Genomic DNA, 18236 nt, shown 5'->3' with positions numbered 1-18236 from the left:
AAATACCTTGTATGTAACACGGCTTTCTATTGGTTGATTATGAATGCGTAGCCTTTATCCGCCTAATATTAATAATTCGTCTCATAAAATCTGCCATAAAGATGTGTAAAACAATGTTTGTGCGGCAACCATTGTCTCCATTCTTAAACGAAATTGTATCCAGATATTCTCGTTGGGCATACGAGAGATGATATGTCGTCAGTGACGCATGGATTGCCATACCCTCGATAGCTGAGGGAGGTCTGACGTACAGAGTGACTTAATTTACTCGTGAATATGCCAAGGTGCTATCTTCCGACCAATGAATGAGTTATATTCACAACATTCGGTAGATGCGGAGAATAAGTGAAGTTGTATGCCATCGACTCAAAGTTCGACTAGTTAATGACATATTCTGTATTGAGGGCAAGATTGTGATTTTGTTTGGCTAAATTCATTGGATTTAGAAGTTAACCTCGTGAAATTATTACCACATAAACTTATGCTTATTCATTGATTTCACCAATTTTATTCTGTGGCCCGTGACTGTCGTTTTTTGTGAGATTTATCACGAGTTGACCTGAGGTCTAACAACGAAAATTTACACCTTCACACCACCTTTTTCACCACTTTGTAATACTACTGATGATCGCCCTCTGTTGACGAATAGATTGAACGTATGCGTAAATCAAAACAAATGAAACTTTCAAAACAAAATTGACCATTTCGTTTTTTGCGAGGCCTAATGCTGGCTATAGATTTTCTTGAATTTGAAAGATCAAAAGGTATCTGCAATTTACTATTTGAATATTCGTCTGAAATAAATATCTTTGAATTTTTTGGGGAAGTATATCAATATTTTTCTTGAACAGTTATATTTCACCATAATTTGTATTTTAACAATCTACTTTGTCTTCTTAAGGTGAACAACACATTCACGAATTTCACAAGTTGGCATCAACATAAATGGCCTTGTGTTTAAATACATTAGTGTAAAAAAGTTGGAGCCTGTTCTGGCGAGCATATGGCAAAACTAATGGTAATTAATCAAATCTCAAGAATATTGTTTTATTATTTGTATACCTATATTACAACTAATTACAGAAACCCATTCAAGGATAAATGTTAATTTCTTAAATATTGAATAATATTTACAATGCCATATTGCCGTATTTTGAACTGAGTATCTATCACAAGATTACGTTATGTGATATTAACTCTGTCTAATATAGTAAATTGCAAATAATGCAGGATAGAAGCGCACATTGACTGACAGTTAAAAATAACATTGAAACAAATTCACAGCAAATATTTTTGAACCTGTTAATAAATGTAACACGGATTTATATTGGTTGAATATGAAAGTGTATTATTATTATTCCTCCCTTGAAAGTTGCCATAATGAGTGCCAGCTTAAGATGTCACGTGTCTTGAATATTACTTTGCTACTGACACGTTTCCTGTAAGTTCTCTGTCGCCCAATACATAACCTGAGGCATTTCGTGCAAATGCCTATTTAGTATACTAACACATACATTAGGCCTGAGGACTGTTGACAGTCTTCGACAGCTACTATGTTATAAACTTACGTCTGCCTGAAATATCCGAATGTTAACATCACGAATGATCCCTTGTAGAATAATTATTGTGATAAAATCGGTCTTCCTGATTACTTGGAAGCATTGAAAATTGCAACATTTGAATGCCGAGAACAAAATATTCACATGATGCAGATGAGACGAGATCGCGATAAATCTGTTTGTGGCACCTAATATTGTGTGCATATACATCTAAACTGTAAATCTTTGATTTCGATGAGGAGAATTCATGTTCAAGGTAATTATTATTATATTCTTAATTCCATGGTTGTAAAACATTCCACCAGCAGGCTAATATATGCATCCTAATGGTTTCGTCTCAGGTTCAGTCATAATGGTTTAACCTTCTCATATCATGTTTCTAGTTACATAACGACTGTCAGCATCCTTTATTCTAGGTTTGTGTCGTATTGCATCAAACCCAGCAAATAGAAGTGTGCATGGAATCATGGAAAGAATCAGTGTGCATTGCCGTGTAATTGCCAGTTCATACATATTTACAACTCTGGAAGGACAATTGGAATCTACCAGGTGTGCTTGGGATTTACATAACAAAGAATGCTTAAGATCTACTGACTTGCCTGCCTGGGGCTGCTGCTGGCAAGACCACATTCTGATTGGCTCATGTGCAAACCCAGGTAGTGTACATGAATCTGGAGCATTCATGCATATAAATAGGCAAGACTTGAAAAGAGTCATCAATTTCAACATTCTGGAACTGTGAGTTATCACCAATGCACACTTCCCTAGGCAATCCGCTGCTTCAGTGAATTTATTCATTGTATTTTTCTGTGCTTTGTTCCTTGTAATTATTTTGAGAGGTATTGAAGCCAGGAGCTTGGTGTATGTGTATTTCATTTCCAGCACTATTGTCTTGTCTACCCCATTGTAGCAGTGAAAGAACCCCCTGTCTAGTGTGAGTTATGTGGGTGCTTCTCTCAATAGCAATAAGCAGGCCTTATACTGTGACAATGATAATGCAATAAAATATTATAAATAATCACCTATTTCGATATTCGTCAACACAACCATTGCAATTATATCCCTCTGCGTTGTTCATTAGCAATGAATATTGATATTTGGCGGACTTTTTTATTGTAATTATATATATAATTTGTTTTGTTTTTAAGTCCTCGCCTTGTTTGCTTCAGGTGAATAATATATTCCTAAGTTGTTGATGCATGATTTCGCAAGCAGCTGAAAACAGCCAGTTCAGTACATCGAATCTCATTGAAGTATTATGACACTATTGGTGTAATAAGTATGGAATAAGTTATGACACATCGGTAACTCAAAATCCACCCGTGGACACGAGTAGGATGATTTCATTGGTACGCAATCCTCGGCACGGCAATTCCGAGACACAGCGTACTGTGCAACACGCATTTCGAAAATACTACTGGAACACGAACAACGTAGTGGAAGAATTGTTTAATGTACTTGACCTAATCTCAATGTTCTATTTAATTTCGTACTTCCATGTAATCCCTTCGTTGAAATATCTGTTATGGCCTAGTTTCCTTAAGTTCTTGTCTGCATATATGGACATTTTCTTCGGACCTCGTCGTAAACGTTTATCTCAAAGAGCCCTGGCTAAATATATCATGCTATAAAAACTTCCATCGAATATTACATTAAACAATACAGTGAAGTCGAGGAATCATGTGAAAATGGTTTTATAATTTGAGACTGTTTGTATAACTAGTTTTACCACTATGACTTAATGTAATAACAACAATAGTTTGTGCATGTTTGTGACAGCATGCAGAATAACAATTGGTATAACAATCTAACATCTATTCAGAATTGACGTGACATGTAGAACGACATGAATATTGTTATCGTTTCAAGATTTTGCCAAAGGGTGACATGGTACTCGTATCATCCTGGTTACCAACTCCAACGTCATCTTGTGTTTCATCACTGAAAAATAAAAAAAAAAGTATTATTAGTGCCGGAATTTATTTGTATGAACTATCAAATCTCAAATATTCTACCGATTTCTTCTGATGTGAAATTTCCTTTTTATCTTAAAAAACGAATCAGACTAGCGATTATGCACAACTGTAAAGTGTATTTATGTGATTATATTGTATGCACATACATAATACATTTACACGAGGCTTGGCTTCAATTAATTTATTAGTCAAAGAGTTTTTGTCATGGTATTCTTAATTATTATGGTACAGACGATTATCATTATAGTTCTTTCAAAAATATTCACCTCATGTTTCGACTTAGATCAACCATCCAACCAAGATATCAATAACGGTATTAATATCAACATTATAAAATCTAGCACTCTAAAACAATAGATATTTTGCGATCATATATAAACATCATTAAATCATTATGTACAAAAACTGTTTCAGTAATGAGAACCCCTTACCGACAGACAAAAATATTACACGGCATGAAATCACGTGTTTCTGGTACGGTTACACAACGGTTACATGGCGGTTTGCAGTAAAACCGCCACATAACCGTCGGACTATGAGGGTGGTATATCCGTAGCGTAACCGTCAGGCGGAATTGCTACGTTTGCCGTCCATTCAGTCCAACCTAAATCAACGGCAATTTCTGAAAAACCACAGATTTCCGTTCAACGTTTATAACGTATACTTTTAAATAACCGCTGATTAAGTTAGACGGAAGAAACGTAAATGCAAACATATATGCCAATTTACGTTGAAACTGAAACAACATATACAGCTGGGTAACCGATCATTACGTGAACGGTTTCCGGCGTATTCTTGTGTTCTTCCACCTCAAGTACGCAGAGTACGCCCATTGTAAATTACATTTTTTTTGACATTTTCCGGGAACTGCCTTATAATATTTATCCTTACATGGTGTGTACAACTGTTGACAATTTTATTGTGCATTAGCCAATATATAAAATTATTCCATATTCGTATATAGCGCCCTCGTACAGCTTGTTTTTAAATTGCTCGTTGAGTACAATTACTCCCGCATCATGATCCCGCCATCAACGACAAACACAGTCTTGGCTTGAAGATGATGTACCCCCAGACGTGCTTAGCTTCAATACATCGCGCTTCTTGTACGTCTTTATTAGATCCAATTTATGACATTTCAAAAATCTAAAAAAAGTCTAGTTGGGCTATGATAGAACGAAGTTCCGTCATATTTTACGTTTTGGAAAAAAACGTGTAAGGTGCTGCACTTGAACTCAGCCAAGACAGCTCACACTTGTTAATACATTGTTTATAATCACGTGTGTTACTTCTACGTGATAAGTGATATTTGTTTTGTCTGATGTGACTGAACTTATAAACATACTGTTGATTAACCTATGATTAAAACACACAATGAATGTTTCTTAAAACCATTACTTTCAAAAAATAGAAAAAAGAGTGTCAGTGTTAGTACATGTATATTGTAGTACGTAATCCTTCTCAGCCAAGTCACTTTCTAGTACACATTAGTGGCGTTCACGTTAGAGATCTACTTGAACGCTCGGCACGAATCGAAATCAGTGGTCGAACCGAAATCGGAAACAGTAGTAATAAATGAAATGAATGCAAACTGTCGTCGGCGATGAATATTCATGTGCTGCAACCGGTATTTTCTTGCAATGCTACATTGACATAAACAAAAAAAATCGATTCTTTTAAGCCGTTCATTGCACGGTGACTCGTAATAAATATTATAATAACAAAATGAATTAATTTCAATATGTTAATTATTGTTTTCATCATATGTGTATCGCTTTCCATGTTTGGGTCAACTAACAGATCAACGAATGACAGCGTGATTTCTGCACGAGCCGAGTGGGTCCCGATGTGGGCCTGGACAAACGTTAACCCAGTGCTGTAATTCTCTCCATATATGAAGGCTAAAAAATGTCGGCACACAATGTGCATGTAATGTCAATGCAATGTGCCTGTTCAAAATCATGGATTATCCGATACATTGATAAAAACTATAATGGTCTAATTTAGGATGTGGATCTACATGCAAGTGCCAACTACGTTGGTTGCTATGAAATATGTGTGGTATAACCAAGATCTGATTGGCCTAGAACCGTATACTATACACAAGTTATAACTGAAAGAGAGAGACTATTCCAATTCCGTCTGAGGGAAAAAAAAACAACGAATAGAAAAATTGTAATTAAAATGTTCGTTGGTAGAAACTACATACATAATGCTTTATCCCGATGCATATTTCGTCGAGAGACCATTTCAAAAGTATGATGTGAATTGGCAGTGCTGAGCACCCTCCCCATAAGAATATAATTTTTTGCTCCACATTTATTGTAATATTACAAATTAAGAAATCCGCTGCAATTAATAGTTGGTGGTTTGGTGATGTTAAATGGATAAGACTCAATTCACACACCAAGAGGTATCATTCTTCAGTTAAGCAATGTGACAGGCTTCAGTCGAATACTGGTGGAAGTTTTGACCTGCTCTTAAAACACGTCTTTTATTCCAAATAAGCGATACGACGACAGAATTGGTTCGGTGCCAGTTGGTAATGAGCTGATAATAATTAGTATTGTGAACACGGCGACGCGTTTTTTCTACATTGTACGTTTAACCATGGAGCTCCATGGTTTAACATACAGCCTTACAGGCTTGCTTGAGCCAAATGGTGGAGTATGACTGAATCCAAGTTGCCGCATCGTCGTACGCCATGGCTCCGGCCTCTTTTACGCGAAGCCTACACAGATTTATTCCGTTGAGTCTTGAAGCGGAAATAAACTCTAGCGGCGAGAATGAGTCTCTGACAATAGTGTACATTAGCTAGCTTTAAGTTTACAGCATTCCTTAGTTGGACAACCAGAATGCATTGTTCCATACAATTACTACATAGCATCCGGTTTAACATCGAGAAAAATTCATTTTTTTCAAGTGTATATGCAGTCTGCTATTCTTTTTTTTTTGTAAATTCTCTCCCTGTTAAACGATTAGACGGGCATAACTTGGCATGTGCCAAGAAGCGGACCCAAACAGTTTGAAGGTTCTCAAACTCATTTCGACGAAGCAACTCATTGCTTCCAGCGTCTTTTTCGTTACACTATTCAATCATGAGAATGTAAAGTATGAATTGGGAGCAAACTGTGACACCAAATCTAGTCGTTGTATTGTTATGCTTCTAAAATATTTTTTTTTAAGTAAAATAATCTAAATAGAAATATTATGTGTATTTTTGTATGTGGAAACATGGCTGGCCCACTCAAAAATATAAAGAAGTGAGGTCTGCAGTTCTTTTTTTTTTATTTTTTTATTTTTTGAAAAAAAATGGTATTTTACAAAGTGTAAACAATAAAACAGTATAAATGGGAAAGGATGTTTTGTCTTAACGTATATATTGGATAATTACGACACCACGATTATCTGGACTACTACATTTATTTTTTATATCGGTCTTAGCAAAGAACCACAAAATGCCAGTACTGAGGATTGATTCCGATATTCTGATTAGTCCACCGTCCACCACATCTCCCTTTGTTCTGTGTCAAAAATTAACGCTGTTTCGTTTGTCATTACTTTGCACAAAATAACGACAAATGTGCAACCATATCAAGTACGAAGTCTAAGCAGGTAGTGTGAATAGATCTGGTGTCGTGGCCTGCGGTGCCAAAACGAAAGAGGCTTCCCCAGGAAAGTAGTTTACACGAACCAGCTCCCTGCACGAACCTAATTCGGGAAAGTAGTGTCACGTGAGTGTATTGGTCTACTGAAAACTCATTTATTTTAGTAAAAACACATCTAGATGTGTTTTATGTTTAAGAATATTACTCAAACATCGTTTTACCTATCGATTTCTTCGTTCGTTATTTTTTCAAAAATCTGCCCACGCTCGCTGCTAGAATCCGCCATTCAGAATTTCCGACCAGAATAAAAAATGACATGGGTCACACCAAGCGAGCTATGCAATAAATTCACGGTAAAATTTATGTTGGATGTGTATCTTTGCACTTCCACTGCCGGCTGACTGACTGAAACATGTCCATGGACACGATTGCCTGCTGTGCGTTTCACTTCCGCCGTATCAAAACAATGAACACGGAGAGGGTTAAGTTGAGAAATCATGTCGATATACTTCATGATTTTGTCCATGTTATGTTCCGTCAGCTGTTCGGAATAGACGTAGTTTTTTATATGAGTAGTCTAAATCTCGCTTGAATGTGTGGTATATGGTTCTTGCGTATGGCAGTGAGTTGGGCGTACAAACACCCTCATCCAACAGCGTTCCTTTCACTTAACTGACATATATTTATTCTGGCCTTCAAAAACTCAGTAAATTCCACTACTTCGGGGGTCGCCTTTGTACGTGTTGACCGGTCGACTTAGAGGTGCGAGTTGATTCCGTTTCCCGAGTGTTTCGACTTTGCCGTGTATAGTACTGATCGACCTCCCAGTCTCATTGCCTAAATATCGCAGCGAAAATCCATTCAGCCTTTGACGTACTATATATGAACACAAACTTGCGCGCAAAAACTTCAACAGATAGAACGTTCCATTATAATTTGGGGGTTGACGCATTTAGTTCGACACTGTACATACAGTGTGTCTTATATTTTGATATATCATACATTGTAATATATGGCAACTTAAATGAAATATTTAAATACATTGAAATTGGGGGTGTAATCATTGATCCGATTTCCAGAACACTTGACTTGTGTGTGTTCCTCGTAATTAGTGAGTGCGACGTCTCCTTTTGGTGTTAGTTTGATCCAGGGGGGGGGATCAAGTAAGATAACGATCTTCAGACGCGCACACCAAAGCAGTCAGCAACTTAGCTGGCAATGTTAGTATTTTGGTCAGGCATGGTTTTGGTGTTCGGAACAATATGTCGATGGCAGTAACAACGTGTTTGAATTATGTGCGGCGATGGGCAATGACCTCGAGAGTTCACGCACTAATATCTAAATAAATTCGTTTTTTTAGTAAACATGTCGCACGTGAAACGCATGAGAAATTTAGTTTCATGTTTACCGATCTTTTACTTTTTAGAATAAATGATACCTACCGTTGTCAAATCAACCAAGAGGCTTGAATCCGGAAGGCTTGATTTTGATTCGAAATTGAGTTAAGCCCTCCACAAAAGCCTGCATTATTTTACTATGTGAAACCACCATATTATCGATATCCAACAACATTTATTATCTTGAATATTAAATTTAAGCCCAAATAATAAACGCTAACAGTATTAGTGAATGCTAGAACAATCTCAATTATGAATTATAAGTTGGAAGACTGAATAGACGTGATGTCACAGCGTCAACCGCAGTGCTTGTCACGATTACGAGATCTTAAAGCGGAAATGATGTAATCGTAGAACGATTCTTAGCTCGTGAAAGCGAAGCAACGTCACAACAGTTATAAATACGCCTGTCGCTATGTTTTCTGTTGGTTGTTGGCTCATCTGCCTCAATTTGTCCGAATATAACGCCTCGAGTGGTGTTGTTTGAAATAACGCTATTTTACAGAGTGGTTTGCGTGGAACGAATTGTCGTATGTTTTAAAATTACGTCAATTAGTCGCGTAAATCCAGGGCCAGAATCCCAGGGCCGACCTGTCGTTCACAAAAATACTCCTGTAGATTCGTGTGCTACAGTAACTCGTGGGTAGACATCATATTTATAAAACAAGATCATGAAATTTTCCCTGAAAATTACATGTTTCTGATGTGGTGTGATGTGTTGCATTAGTTAGGAGTTGATCTATAAAGAACCGCATTTTACCGTCCTACGCAAACCCAGCACACGCCTGACAGATTGATGTTATTTTTCACTTCCTCTGACGATTTATTGTCGGTACCAATCAAATTGCAGGAATGTCATCACATTTATTTGTATGCTGACATAATGTGTAATAAGGTGCTGGCAAATTTCCGTCCAATGTTTATAATCTTGTTGAAACAGGGATTTTTGCCGACAATGCAAACACAACTTTGCGTGATGGTGTTACCATGACCACCAAAATGAATATTCATTGAAACTCATTGCACAAAGGCTTGAACTTTGTGAAATTCGCAGTATCGATCTTGCCGGGAGACAATATTCTGTCAGGTCTCTTGGGTCGACTCACGCCTACATGTCACGCTAACTTTATGGGTGTTTTGTATCAAATTTATTTTCACTGGATATCAACTATTATACATCTGTCCACGTAACACCATAAGTTGCAGCATGCTACAGTTTTGCAGTATGGAATGATTCAGTGTGTAATAGAAACAAACATGGCTGTCGCAGGGTTTGACCGAACTCCACACAAAGGAGTTAGCCGATTCTGTTCTAAACTTTTTGCATTTCGACATTCGAGAAAAAGATGTATAATAATAATGTTATTACAAGGATACCAAAAAGTATGCACTTGGACAGTAAGCTGCATCGACTTTCGCTGCGTGTCGGTCGATACTCTTGGTGTACTGACTTCATGCATACTTTTTATATCATTCCTTCAACAAAAATAGTAAAAATTAATTTCAAGTGAAAATAAAGTATTTTACAGTAGGATATCTTATAAAACATATGTAGGTTTTTGATTATCACAGATGACCGATTCACATATTTGATTAACTACTATTTCATCTCAGTACATAAATACCTCAACAATGAGGCGATCTAATTAATTTTGGGTTGAAATACATCCATAATAATTACCTGATTTGCATAATAATTTACTTATTGTGAACATGATGCAAGAGTACTTCATAAATATGTCTATGACATCATTGATCACCTCTAACACTTTTAAACACATCTGTATAGAGTTTCATGAATTTCTATTGTTTTCACTATCAGATTTAATTGCATTTGTAAATAATTATTCAAAACGGTGTGAAATTCTATATTTTTATATTTGTTTTGTGTTTCAAATTACAGGATTGGTCTGTCGAAGAATTGAAGAAATTATCTGTGACAATCCATGCAATAAGTATGGAACATGATGTTCCTTTTTACAATTTTATTGTTCTGTGAAAATTGACCTCGGGTATTATTATATTGACAATGTTGATGCTGGTTAGTTAATATATTATTTATTGATAATAAACAACATTTAAACAATAATAAATGACCCATAGATTACTCAGAGAACATCCTTCTGTTTGAAAAAGCCTTCTCGTCAAATTTTAGATGAGAATTATAACCTTAAATTTTGCCCAATGTGTTAACTAGTGTCAGAATCATATTCGGCAAATACAGTAACAGTGACATAAAGCCACGTGACATTTATCCACTGAGCAGTATCATGTCATCTCCTAAAGTGCCAAAACATAGCTCATTTAGTGACTAAACAGATTATCTTTATGTAAACTATACATAATCTGAATATTCAAGTCTCATACAATAGTTTCAAAAGGTGTTTTATATCCTCATTTCTAACTATCCCCCCCGTAATGGGACTACGCAAGTTGAATTGAATATTATGCATTTTGTTAGATTGTTGATCTCATTTATCAATCAGACTGCTTTAACATTAATATTTTTGAATAAATTCTTTCGCAGGCTCTACTGTTACATTATGTAATGCTAAGTATGGGGGCGTTGTTGCATACTGGAGCCAGGAAGAAATTAATCCTGCACAACTGAATATGGACAGCAACAACGACCACCATAATTTCTGGAGATCTTCAAGTTTGCCGAAATACAGAGGTGAAGATGAGCGTGTGGCATGCATATAGGAAAAGCCATTGGGTATCTTGACGCAACTGATTTCAAGATTTTCGCCAGATGACTCAATGGTTTTGGATCTTTGTAGTGGCACAGGTAAGCAATTCTTTCAGATTATTACCGGATTCTGCCGTAAATTCGCCCATCCGAAAAATCATCCTGGGCGATTTCACGGCTGGTGGGCCCTTATTTGGGGTTACAAATTTCAAAAAAGTAGGCTCAACTTTCTCCAAAAAAATCACATTAACGAACCTCGTGTGGCAAATACTATTATTTTTTTTCCATTTCGTTAGTGTATTCTAAATGAATTTTCAAATAAAATCGAAGCCAACTGCATTGCTTACGATAGTAGCAAATGATCGATGCAGCGCAATCCGGCCATGCTGTGTTTCACAATTGTTGATTATTACCCAGTAATGATTATATTAACATGCAAAGAATAATTTCGCTGAGTTGTTATAAAAAGCAAATAAATTTCACCATATTTCATAGTAAGCAAATGGTTCTGATCGCATTTTCAATGCTCAATGCTGTAGAAATGAATATCCGCCATGTTTTTGACCTGGGACGTTGTTCTTTAAACTGACAGATCAAATTGCCAATTAACAAATAAAAACGATAGATGATACCAGCTCATTTAAATATGTCAATGTTATTGCACGCAGCTCGGAAGAAATTTGCCGATATTGTGCGATCTTTTGGCTTGTATTTTGACAGGAAAGCGACATAATTTGTTTTTAAACTAAAAAATTAGTTGTTTTCGAAAGATAAACTGACCATTTGAAGAATAATTTAACATTGTTTACAACGATAACAGTTCATTGTCGAAATAAAGCTTACCCATTCACGCTAGTGACTACGGTAACACTATTTTAGACATCAGAAAAGATTAAAATAGCACCTTATAACCTAATAACTGCCGAAAAATCGCCCTTTCGCAATTTCTTTGTCCCATTTTAAAACCTAAACTGCCGTTTAACAGACTTGGGCGAATTTACGGCAGAATTCGGTAGTTCTATTTTCAAACATAGTTTGATACTGAGACTTAAAATTCGCTCTCCTTTGTTGCATGTGCTCGGTACTTTATGTTGGAGACTTATGGTATTGTTTAGTAATTTGATCAACAAAGTCGACATAGCAAAGCTGTTCATATTAATAATTGTCCGTCGTTGTCAACTTAACAAACTCTAAGGAGTCAAAGACTGCACTTCATGCTTGGAATGGAAGATAATTACACCACTGACCCGGAATGAACTATGGATTCAAAATAGGCATGGTTGTAATGGTAATGTTTTATTAGCTCCGCTGTCGACTTTGTCGAGCAGAGCTTATCATATGAGTGATTGTCCGACATCCGTGCCAATGTTTCACTTTTCCGACTTCATATTCATAAATCCAAATCTATTCATATTACCGATATGCTATTTATGACACTTTATGTTCAAAACAGAGGTTCATCAAAATGGTCTACATAATCCATGACAGCGACTCGATTGAAGAGTGGTGGTTATCTCGCAGTGTCGTGTTCGTGTTTGATGCAGCTGGTGATTTTTTAGCTTCGCTATCGACTTTGTCGAGCGGAGCTTGTCATATGAGTGATTGTCCGTCGGCATCTGTCGTCCGTGTCAACTTTTTCGACTTTTTTTTGAAAACTACAAGCCTGAATGTTTTGATACTTGGTGTATATGTACCTCTTAGATTTGTTCATTTCATGATGATATCTTCAATTCTCTAATTTTGGTGAATATTTTAGAAATGTTTGGTGAAAAGTGATATTTTTGAATTCTTGTTAAAAACAGCAAGTTTGATTGATTTGATACTATACATATTGTTCATTTTCTAATGATATCTTCTGTTCTTTAATTGCAATGTGCATTGCTAACAGCGGTTCTATCTCAGCTGACAGACTGCTTGTAATTTTATTTGTTAGTTTGATGGTTTTTCCCTTGCTACGAATTTTAATCTGTTACAATAAACTATTTTGTTATTTTAATATACAGTCTCAGTTAATTACTTGTTACTTTTATTGACTAGATGCTGCTCTCAGTCATGTGGCTTACGTGCCCTCGCATGCCTGGGCGGTTCTGCCACAAAAGCTGCATCCAGTCCATAAAGAATGATAATACTCCCATACCCAGAGGATTTTGTTAAAAAACATGTCTAATGTCAGTGGGTTTTTGACCAAAAACTTTTCATTCACGGCCTTGCATCAGAGGATTAAAACCATTTCGTTCTCATTCCCCCGCACCGAAGGGTTTTCGATCTAAAACTTTTTGCCAGTGGGTTTTCGATCGAAAACCTTTTCATCCTCTCACGGCCCTATAGCAGAGGGTTTTCAATCGAAAAACATTTCTTTCTCTACAGGCTCTATAGCACAGGGTTTTCGGTAGAAAAACATTTCATTCTCTCATGGCCATATAGCAAAAGGTTTTTGAGCGAAAACCTTTTCTTTCTCTACTGGCCCTATAGCAGAGGGGTTTCGATTGAAAAACATTTCATTCTCTCATGTCCCTATAGCAGAGGGTTTTTGAGCGAAAACCTTTCCTTTCTCTACTGGCCCTATAGCAGAGGGGGTTCGATCGAAAAACATTTCATTCTCTCATGTCACTATAGCAGAGGGTTTTCGAGCAAAAATCATTTTGTTTCTCCACTGGCGCTATAGCAGAGGGGTTTCGATCGAAAACCATTTCTTTCTCTACAATAGGCTTTTCTATCTAGCTATAACCATGACTAGTCATGTATAAGTAAAAATGAATGTATATAATAAATAAACAAGAGATAATTTCAAATTATGCTGGGTGCTTTGTAATCTCAATTTTAGAGTCAATATAATCCTGTGTCGCATCAATAATGGTTCGGTTATATTTTCACATTATAATTATGCTCTCAATCGCAATTGGCAAAGACTGATAAAAAGCCGCCTATTTTCAAGAATGTTTTGTGCTCATGAAGAAATCAAGAAAATTGAAAGGTTTCCCAGTCCTGTATTTTAGTACTAGATTGTATATTTCAAGACTTATTTTCACTTTTCAATTGTGGATCATCAAATTGTGATTTCATAGTGTGTTAGAGCAGAAGAAAAAAATATTGCGAAAACACGGTATAATGAGCAAACGTGTATTATTAAAGAACAAACAATAAACCTAAACTTTCTTTCTCACAATTCTATTAAAATCAATGTATTTTTTCTATTCCTTTACATATCCATACCATAGCAAAATCATTATAGAACAATATGTATATTTCGCTTGAAAAAGTGGACAACTGTAAGAATATGTCACGAGAATTAAGAAAATAGAAAAACGCACAAAACCCAAAATAGATGCACAGTTGTTCTTCTTTGTTTAGTAACTGATTGACCAAATATGGTATGTTGCTGGTCATATGTACTCCAATATTTTCCATATTATACACATTAATTGTGTATAGTATATATACAAGCTTAGCTTGGACTATAATGAAAATTCGTAGACAAATATATTTACCATGTGTCAGCATCCTCTATTTTATGTTGTTGTCATATTACCTCAAACCCTGCAAGCAAGACTCCTTTATTTTTTCGTTTTTGTGTTGCAGAAGCCATTGACTGTCGTCAATTATTACATCCTGGAACTGTGAGTTATCACCAATGCACACTTCCCTAAGCAATCCCCTAGTTTAGTGACTTTATTCATTGTACTTTTCTGTGCTTTATTTCTTGTAATTTGAGAGGTATTAAAGCCAGGAGCTTTAACTCGATATTTCATTTCCAGTACTATTGTCTTGTCTACCCCATTCTTGCAGTAAAAGAACCCCCTGTCCAGTGTGAGTTCTGTGGGTAGCCATCTCAATTGCGATAAGCGGGTCTTACACTGCGACACCATGTAGTGCCAGTACATGCATGAACAATTTTGAAACAAAACAATACGGGAGGGTCGTCTGCGCACGCGCGGGAATTGAGTCCCAAGCGACGATAACAACACACGCTGAAACGCAAAGGCTCATGGGTAGACGCTTGTTTGTAAACAATGACACGCTATGGGCATATGACGCATGCGCAGGTGACGAGTACCCCGCTTTAATCTTTTTATACCATGCGCCATATTTTTAGATTCAATTGTCACAAAAAATGACAAAATTATTTCCCGTTCTGCATTTATCATTAATATCAGTGTTGCCAACTGTTAACACGCATTGCATATGGGTCCACAATTTGCTAGCATGAAGCAATACACTGTTAGCTTAACTATATAGTTTTTATTTTAAAGTTTGGTTAATTTATGAAAATTATTTAACAATATCAACCCGTGTTATTCCCATTTATGATTATATTTCAGATTTAAATTCTCCAAAATTCTTTCATTTGATGTATCACATGAGTTTTCGAAAATTAAATCATTTACATAAATATGCAAATTAGGTAATTTGACTGTTATTGAAATTTACAGGACTCCACTCAATGATCAGTAATATAACAAAGTCTGGCAAATTCTGCAATGGAGAGGAGATCTCCTTTCACTCGCTCAAGGTCATCTTGGTTTGTCTTTCTCAATCAATCCCATCCATTATTACATTCATAACATTAGAGTTAATAGGCCCATTTGTTATTATATGCATCAGTTTTTTAGTGCACTATCGTCGCTATAAATTGATCTTCGTTTGCAGATTTAAGTAAATTGTAATGATATACAGAACACGGCCGATAATCATCTTTTTAGTAAGAATAATTTGCAGATTATGCAAAACATATTACACTATGCTGATCAGTTGGTAAAAGAATAAAAAAAATATACAATACATTGAAAGGCTTTCACATTAGTGAATTATGTTTTCGTTGATTTTTTTTTCAACCAAACTGCTTCTTGTTTTTAATTATAACAATTTGTTTGGCATACAAAACTACAATTACTCACATGAGGTTGCCCTCAGCTGCTCGGAAGAAGCCCGTTCTTCGCCTTCGCCTTCGCCTTCTCCAACAACCACCACCATCAATGAACATGGCCACAATGAGTAACACGGACAGAAGTAACACTAGTTTCTTCATATTGTACAGACAATGGCACGATGTGTGAATAACAGCGATAAACAGACAGTGCTGTTGGTCTTTGCTTTCCTGTTATAATGAGACATGTGTGGGAATGATGACATAATAAATATATGACATACAAAATGGCTTTCTTTCACACTGGAACAAGTGGAAAAACTGAACATAGACAATTCACAATGCGATAAATCGTGTTCTGGCATTCAAGTATACAACTAACAACTCATTCTTTTTACTTCCTTAAACAAACAGAAAAAAGTCTTTTATAGCCATCACAAGGTAAATGTGAATATTTATTCTCGAACAGCTAATAATTTATTAGTTTTCTGAGATTTATTCCATGATTGTACCGATTTTATTCTGAAAAATGTGAGTTGACATAATGCCTAACAAAAAATGTCTCTGTACTTTCAAAAACAAATAAAATATCACCATATTTTGAGAAAAATATAACGATTAGTATATTTGCGAAGCCTAATATCATCCCTCAATTTTATTTCATTTAACCCATGGTGGTATATTGTTAATTCAGCTCACAACACCCACCTATGTTAAAATTGATATATTATTTGCTTGACATTACTTCATGTATATGTGTAGTTATCTGAATATACATGTTCAATTGTTTTGTTCGTAATATGCGTAGTTGATGTTAATCTTGGACAATCCCCCCTATACCCTCATGAGTGCGCATGAGGTGGAAGCATTAATTCACCAAATGATGAAGACTGGACTTTCAACCTCATTACACTCACTTCCCACAATGGTGAGAATATAGTGTTTTTGCTGTGACGGTTAATGTTAATTTATGAATACTTGACCAGTTGCCAAATAAAAAAATATCATGTCTCCATACTTTAGAAAATAAATCAAATTCCACTATAATTTGAAAAAAAAAACATATTTTTTGTGAGGCCTAATGTTATTGTATTCTATGGATTATCAGTAATCTCTACTATACTATTTTAAGCTATGTTCCAATTCAATCTTTCTGTATTTTGCGGGTTGTTTATCGACTATTTATTTTATTTTATACAGTATTTTCATCATAGGTTGTATTTCAGTTCTTTACATCATTTTCCTAAAGTTAACAATACATTCTCGGCTTTCCTAATTTGACGAACATGCCATAAACATAACTAGGCTTGTGTTAGAACGCGTGATTGTTGAATCCAATATCATGCGAGCATGGTAACATTGTACAACTACACAGGGCATGGTACACGCGATTATTCGAAGGTCCGGAATATTGTTTTATTATTGTTGCATAAATATTACATCTAATTTCTGGAAACCAGTCACGCATTAAGAATAAACTCAAAAATGTAAGTGTTCGAAAACTATGAATAGTAAAAAACAAATGTCATATGGGTGCATTGTGAGTATCAATCACAGTAATGGGATTTTGTTATGTGATTCAAATTATCTAGAGGCGAGCTAAGACACATTGCCTAAACAACAATTCACATCTATGAAGAAATCCACAAGAAAAACGTTTGACTGCTTACCTGATCTATTGAGTCAAATTGTTAACACTCAGTACCGTGGGATAGCATAGTAAATCCCTCATCTGTAACAAGGGTCGCTATTGGTTGAATACGGAAATGTATCTTTTATTCCCTATTCGTTCGTGTCACCGTAATACGTGTATACTTACCTACGCAGTTGTTGAATGGCGCTGTGCAATATAAATGGACATCGTAGCCTAGACTGTCTACAGTCCCCATGCCTAATTTGTTACTATAGTAATTTATATAAGCAAACGTCGAAGGTGTGTTTAAGAAATGTCGCAGGAATTTCAGCGAAGGCCAGAGGCCTGAGGACTGACGATTTCCCGTTCAGCTCGTCCATGTTTCACAGTATCCGACTAGTTTGATTGAGGGCGTTGTTCTAGATGATAAGACCAAGCAGTGCGTCAGAGTCGTAGCATACAATATTCAATGGATGCACAGCCTGGCTGGTATCCCCCCACCTTCCAACC

General features: G+C 36.0%; 1 long non-coding RNA gene across 1 annotated transcript; it reads right to left on the bottom strand.

Annotated features, from left to right (window-relative positions):
• Positions 1-2993: 2993 nt before the first annotated feature.
• Positions 2994-17971, bottom strand: LOC144345905 (uncharacterized). Its single transcript, XR_014928292.1, has 3 exons — positions 17764-17971; positions 16125-16324; positions 2994-3500 (listed from the first exon to the last, which is right to left on the bottom strand). It is a non-coding gene; the product is annotated as an uncharacterized LOC144345905 (long non-coding RNA).
• Between the last annotated feature and the right edge of the window lie 265 nt (positions 17972-18236).

This window comes from Saccoglossus kowalevskii, chromosome 22 (genome assembly GCF_978046115.1).
Source record: "Saccoglossus kowalevskii chromosome 22, keSacKowa6.1, whole genome shotgun sequence".
Classification (NCBI taxonomy): domain Eukaryota; kingdom Metazoa; phylum Hemichordata; class Enteropneusta; family Harrimaniidae; genus Saccoglossus; species Saccoglossus kowalevskii.
Note: the sequence above shows the minus strand (reverse complement) of the source record. Positions and strands in the feature narration are given on the sequence as shown.